The sequence below is a fragment of the Lolium rigidum genome, chromosome 4 (genome assembly GCF_022539505.1).
Source record: "Lolium rigidum isolate FL_2022 chromosome 4, APGP_CSIRO_Lrig_0.1, whole genome shotgun sequence".
NCBI lineage: Eukaryota > Viridiplantae > Streptophyta > Magnoliopsida > Poales > Poaceae > Lolium > Lolium rigidum.
The window spans coordinates 254,666,562-254,672,975 of NC_061511.1; positions in this window are offsets into that span (position 1 = coordinate 254,666,562).

Sequence of the window (6,414 nt, forward strand, 5' to 3'; positions counted from 1 at the left end):
GCAATACCACCACCATCCGCTACACGCCAAGCACTTTTACGGCACCGTTGCTCTTGCTCATACTTATTTATGCCACACGTGTTCACTATCTCTTCGCTAGAACTAGTGCACCTATTAGGTGTGTTGGGGACTCAAGAGACTTCTTGCTTTGTGGTTGCGGGGTTGCATGAGAGGGATATCTTTGACCTCTTCCTCACGAGTTCGATAAACCTTGGGTATCCGCCTAAGAGGAAACTTCGTTGCTGTTCTACAAGCCTGCGCACTTGGAGGCCCATGCCTTGTCTGACGGGGAAGGAGGGGGAACGTAGACATCACTTTTGCACCGGAGGGCAAAATTCTATAGTCGAAAATCGGCCAGAAGGCGACGATGGAAAAAGAAAAACCTTGACACTGACGGATATTACGAGATGTCAGGGTTGCTTTCCTACGAAAGATGCGAGCTGGAATATTTTGGCACTAACAAGGTAATGATTGCTTGTACATTATTAAGTGAGAGGTTTCAAAATTAACTATTAATGCATTAATTATTAACTATGTATTCCTTGTAGGCTTATTTCTCGGTTAACATTTCCAAATGCCTTTGGGTCACCGTCGTCATGCACAGTCGACGAGAAGGAATTTCAGGTGCTAGACTCGTTGTAGGCGCCTTGAGCGAAGCAGAATTTTGTGGAAAAGGCTGGTATGACTTTGATCACGGAATGTAAGACCACCTTTTGGTACTCGATTGCTGACCTTCTTAAATTTTATGCTTCACCAGGAGAAATCTTGAAGGACGTCGAGTTTTGCAGAGCAATGAGATATCAAGAAAGAAGTATCCGGACGTTTCGAAAATGGGAAATTAGAAGATACCCAATACCTATGCAAACTGATACGTGAGTCTACCGTTAATCTTACGCCATTACTATTGATGCCTATATGCGAGATAGTTTACCTCCGATCCTATGCAGGGAACTCATGTGGACTGTTCCTGTTAGCATGTATGGAGCACTGGGATGGAGATAAACTAACGGCCGGGTACTTCGCGGGATTTACCTCTTGTCTATAGTATCTTTGTTACACACATGTTTATCTCTCCCAGGTAATCTAAACTACATAATAATTGTTGCGGGAAACGATAAACAAGAACGGGGAATATGGCTGCCATCCAAAATTATAATGGCAAGAATCAAGCATGGCACGAGAAGGCGAAGAAGGATGTCCTTGACATCGCGGCGAAACGCTGCGTGCGTAAAAAACGACTATCGGATATTATTTGCACTTGTTGTAATGCTAGGGTGGATTTGTGTCGGAAGGTCTCATGAGACTGTAGAACTTTTTTTACTTTGGGTGTTGTGACTTATTTGGGGTTGATGTTATTTGTTCCACAATGAGATAGAGTTACTTTTTTGCACGATAAAAAGTACGAGATAAGTGGTTCAACCTTTCGCACGTACATAATTCAAGCGAGTAGCACACGACATGACATAGAAAAAGCGGGAAAAACATAACAACCACCATGTTAAAACTAATAGAAACTAAGCATGGCCATCCTGCAAGTCGCCCCGAAGCAGCTGTCACCGCCATCGTGAACTTCACTCCTCCTCCTCCTCTGCGTCGGAAGTTGTAGGGAAGGGTGTGCATCATGTTCGCCGGCGGTAAGGAGAGAAGTGGCACTCGGGGTCGGTGTCGATGTTCGAGACGTAGTGAATGCGCATGAACTCGCAGCCGCCTCCCCAAAGACTTTGCCGAGGGAGCTCGTACGCGTCGTGGCCGGTTGGTCGAAGGTAGTGCGTGAGCGAACAGGAGAGCGCGCGTGTGGTCACGAGGCCTCGTCGAGGCGAGACATCTTAGCGCGCGTCCGAAGGGAGGTGGGCAAAGCCGGCGGTGAGGAACGCGCGGGCGAAGCTCAGGCCCGGGTCCCCTCCGCCTGGAGATGGCCCACACGCGGAGTGTGTTCTCCACGGCCGCCGCCGGCCGGGGTGGCGTCGGCTCGGGCACGGTGGGAGGCCGAAGCGGAAGGCCGGTGCGTTGAGGAGCGCATCCCTACTGGGTTGCGGTGCAAGGTCTTCGCAGGTGGGGGACCAGCTTCAAGTGGCGGAATATATGGATTGTGTGTCGACGGCACGGTGAAAGGGGAAGAAGAGGGGTGTAAATAGGGCGCCAAATCGAGTCAATTACAATGAGGCGCGCCTTACAATGAAGACGTCGCGCGTGTGTGTGTCAGGTGTCAATGCGGTGCGCCTTGAGTTCGGTCTTCCTTCAATGCTGCGAATCGGATGGAGCTCGCTAAATGGCTGCGAGATCGTCGTCACCGCCTCGGCGGGCGCTCGAGGTTCGGTGCCAGGCGCATGCATGTGGCGAAGTTGCGCGACGGGACAAAAACCGTGCGACGGACCCGGGCCCCGTCTCCTCCCTGGGCCTAGTCATGCTTTAGCGGAGTGTGGCCTCTCGGCGGAGTCGCGCGCTCCGCTCGGCGCAGCGGCGGTTGCCACGCTCCATCCAGCGGCGTGAGAGCTGGGTGTTGTAGGGCCCGCCGGGAGACGCGTCGAGCGCCACGTCGGGGGTGGCCATTCCTCGCCTCCCGAGCGGCGCGCCGCCCCTGCGCCCCGGCGAGGTGGACGCCTGGCGCAGATTCGTGGCGACGCCACGGCGTGCCCATCGGCCCGCCGCCCACCTCTCGCCAATGAAGCTGTTGGCGACGCCACGCGTGCCCATCAGCCGCCGCCCACCTGCGCCAACGTTATTGGCGACGCCACGCGTGCACGGCGGCCGCCGCGACCACGGTTGCACGGGGCATATAAGCGGCGCTCGTCCGTTTTGCCTCATCTGCTCCCGCACAAACCCTAGCCGCCGCGGCCCGGACCTGCACTCGTAGCGCAGCCCACCCACAAGCCACGAAGGAATCCATGGCTGGTTTTGGTGGGCGGCGAAGGCGGTCGAGAGCCGCCGAGGCCGAGGGCGCGGTCGCCGTCAGCGGAGCAGGCATCACCCAGCCGCTCGTCGTCGCGCGGCGCCGTCGCCGTCTTCGGAGGAGGCGGCGTGCTTCGGATCATCCTACGCATCGACCGGACCCTCTCGGCATCAAGCGGCTTCGGACAAGTTCGCCGAGTTCGTCGATGGCGTCGAGCAGCCGAGTTGCGGCTACGGGCGGCGAGCCGCAACTTTCGTCGATGGCGTGTCGAGGTATTGTTCGACGGCCAGGCAAGAGGTGTACCTGCCCACCGGGTGGGGACGAGTTCGCCGCCACCTCGATCTCGAACCCGGCGCGCCACTTATCTTCGCTACGACGGGATGGCGAGCATGGTCGTCAAGTAGTCGACGGCACATCCTACGGAGATACTACCACATCGGCGAGTCAAGCTCGAGCACCGACGGTTAGATATTTTCGAGTGTTCTTTCTTTGCGGCGAAAATGGCCACCGGCCAATAGAACCACTAGTGTGCGTTTCCGATCCGGGTGCCTCGGGAGTGTTCTTTCTTGGCAGCCGAACACAGAAACACCGAGGATCGACACTAGTTAGGTTTCCTCATTTTTCAATGTTCTAATCTTGTTTTAAACTATGTAATGGTTTGTGTAATGTTCGTATCTGTGTTTAAATGAAAAGAGAAAAAAATTAGGTAAAAGTTATTGGTTTCAAAATTTGTGAGTTTTTTATTTATTTCAATTTTGTGATAAGTGCAAACCTATAAGTTTTCATTAAATTCGGGCGAAAAAAGTTGGCAGATAAAGCCATGGCCCATGAGTTCCCTCACCGCGTGCATTGGCCCGTTACATGTCCGACCCTAGCTTTTTAATTTTCTTTAAATCTGCGGCACATCCGGTTAAATTGAAAAAATTCAAAAAAGTTTTAACCAACGGATTATGTTCACAAAGAACGTGTGACATATTGGGTAAAAAAAGCTGGATTTTTTTTCGAAGTCGAAAAATCGACTAGCTTAGAAAAAGTGGTTTGATGTAACCCAAGCGATTCCGTTTCTAAGAATGTGGATTTTTCGACCTTCGAAACGCTCCGGAAATTTTGCACACACTCTCGTATCCATTCTAATACTACAGTGTGAAGGTTTTTTCAATTTTTGAATTTCGTGAAAATAAACAATTAAATTTCAGTTAAATTCGAGTTGAAAAAAAAACAAAAGAAAACTAGAGAACCACGATGGATGGGCCATGAGTGTTCCTTCCCCGCGTCCATGCTCCACGTTAATGGGCTTAGTAGAAACGCGTTACATGTCTTTCGGCCTAAGCTGATGAGTTTTTTAGTTTTGATTTGAATAAATCTGCATGCACATCAGTAAAATTCAAAAATTCAAAAAAACGTTTTAACCAACGGATTATGTTCACAAAAACGTGTGACATATTGGGTAAAAAAAGCTGGATTTTTTTTTCGAAGGGTCGAAAAAATCGACTATCTTAGAAAAAGTGGTTTGATGTAACCCAAACGGTTCGTTTCTAAGAATGTCGATTTTTCGACCTTCGAGAAACCTCCATAAATTTTGCACACACTCTCGTATCCATTCTAGGACGAAGTGTGAAGGTTTTTCAGTTTTTGAATTTCAGTGAAAATAAACTATTAAATTTAGGTTAAATTCGAGTTGAAAAAAAAAACGAAGAAAGCTGGAGAACCCTGTTGGATGGGCCATGAGTATTCCTTCCCCACGTCCATGCTCCACGTTAATGGGCTTAGTACAAACCGCGTTACATGTCTTTCGGCCTAACTGATAAGTTTTTAGTTTTGATTTCAATAAATACACGACAAACACGGTTAAATTCAAAAAATTCAAAAAAAGTTTTAACTAACGGATTATGTTCCACAAAAACGTGTGACATATTGGGTAAAAAAAGCTGGAATTTTTCGAAGGTCAGAAAAATCAGACTAGCTTACAAAAAGTGGTTTGATGTAACCCAAACGGTTCCGTTTCTAAGAATGTGGATTTTTCGACCTTCGAGAAACGCTCCGAAATTCACACACACTCGTATCCATTCTAAGACGAGTCGTGAAGGTTTTTTCATTTTTTGAATTTCGTAAAAATAAACTACTAAATTTCGGTTAAGTTCAAATTGGAAAAAGACGGAAGAAACTAGAGAACCCAATTGGATGGGCCATGAGTGTTCCCTACCCACGCGCTCCATCGCCTCCCTAAGGACTATAAAAAGGGCCGCCTCTCATCGTCCCTTTCACACACAAACCCTAGAGGCTCTCTCCCCAACCCTTGCCGCCACCGTCTCAACAAGAGTTGACGCCATGGTCGGGAGAGGCGGAGGCCGACGTGGTCGTGGCCGTGGCCGCGAGTGAGCTGCACGCGTCGCCGCCGCCCGCCACACCGTCGGCTTCATCGCCGGGAGATGGACGTGGAGGGGCCCGTGCTGTTCGAGTTCGTCCCCTCGTACTCAAGGGCGACCCACGCGGCATCCGGAGACTTCCTCGACCCCTTCGCCGTCTATGTCGCCGGCCGACGATCGACCGGGCACGCCGCATCTGCGGGAGGCTTCGTCCGGCTTCTACCGGTGGATCGTCGACGTGATATACGACCGGCGCGGCAAGATGTACCTCCACATCGGCTGGGAGAAGTTCGCGCGCCACCACGGACTCGAAGCCGGCTTCATCCCCTCTGTTCACCTACTATGGCGACGGTGGACTTGAGCGTCAAGGTCTTCGACGAGACGCGCCGCCGCCGCGGGACAACCACGACAACCAGCGGCGACGGCAGCGACGGGGAGGACGACCGATAAGAGAGTGTTGTTTCTTCGCAGCGAATACGTGCACGGAAGTTTACGGGTGTTCGCCTCATCCTCCCGCTGGATTTTCCGAGTTTGGGTGATCGGGGATTGTTAGCAGTGAACACGAGAAACCTTGGATGCACGGTCTAGTTAGGTTTAGTTTTTTTGCAAAATTTTATATTTGTGTCCACCATGGTTCAAAATATGTATTAGTTTGTGGAAAACCATGTCCCAATTATGTATTAGTTTGTGGAAAACCATGTCCCAATTATGTATTAGTTTGTGGAAATTGAAATGAAAATACCAAAAAAAGTATTTTAAAGGTTTCGCCTTCGATGCCAAATCAAATGGATGGATGTGGATGTGGATGTGGATGGGGTTGCCAGGGTGAGTCCAACTGAGTGCATGGTTATTTCATGTGAGAAACCTAGGATTGCATGGTCTATTTAGTCAACGTCGAAATAATCACAAGTACACAAATATGTGACTATTTTTTACCTCAAAATCATATGTGACTATTTTTACTCCTTTCTTACTCGATACCTTCTATGGTAATCAAACTTGTTGATTTTAGATAACATCTCTACGTGGCAATGACTTTGTTATCGAGGGATCGAACAAGTTTAGCTACGAGAGCGAGCAGTCTATGTGAAAAACAATCTATGCATGAGAATAACAAACAAGGCATTCATGCATAACGATTATAACTAGCATTTATCT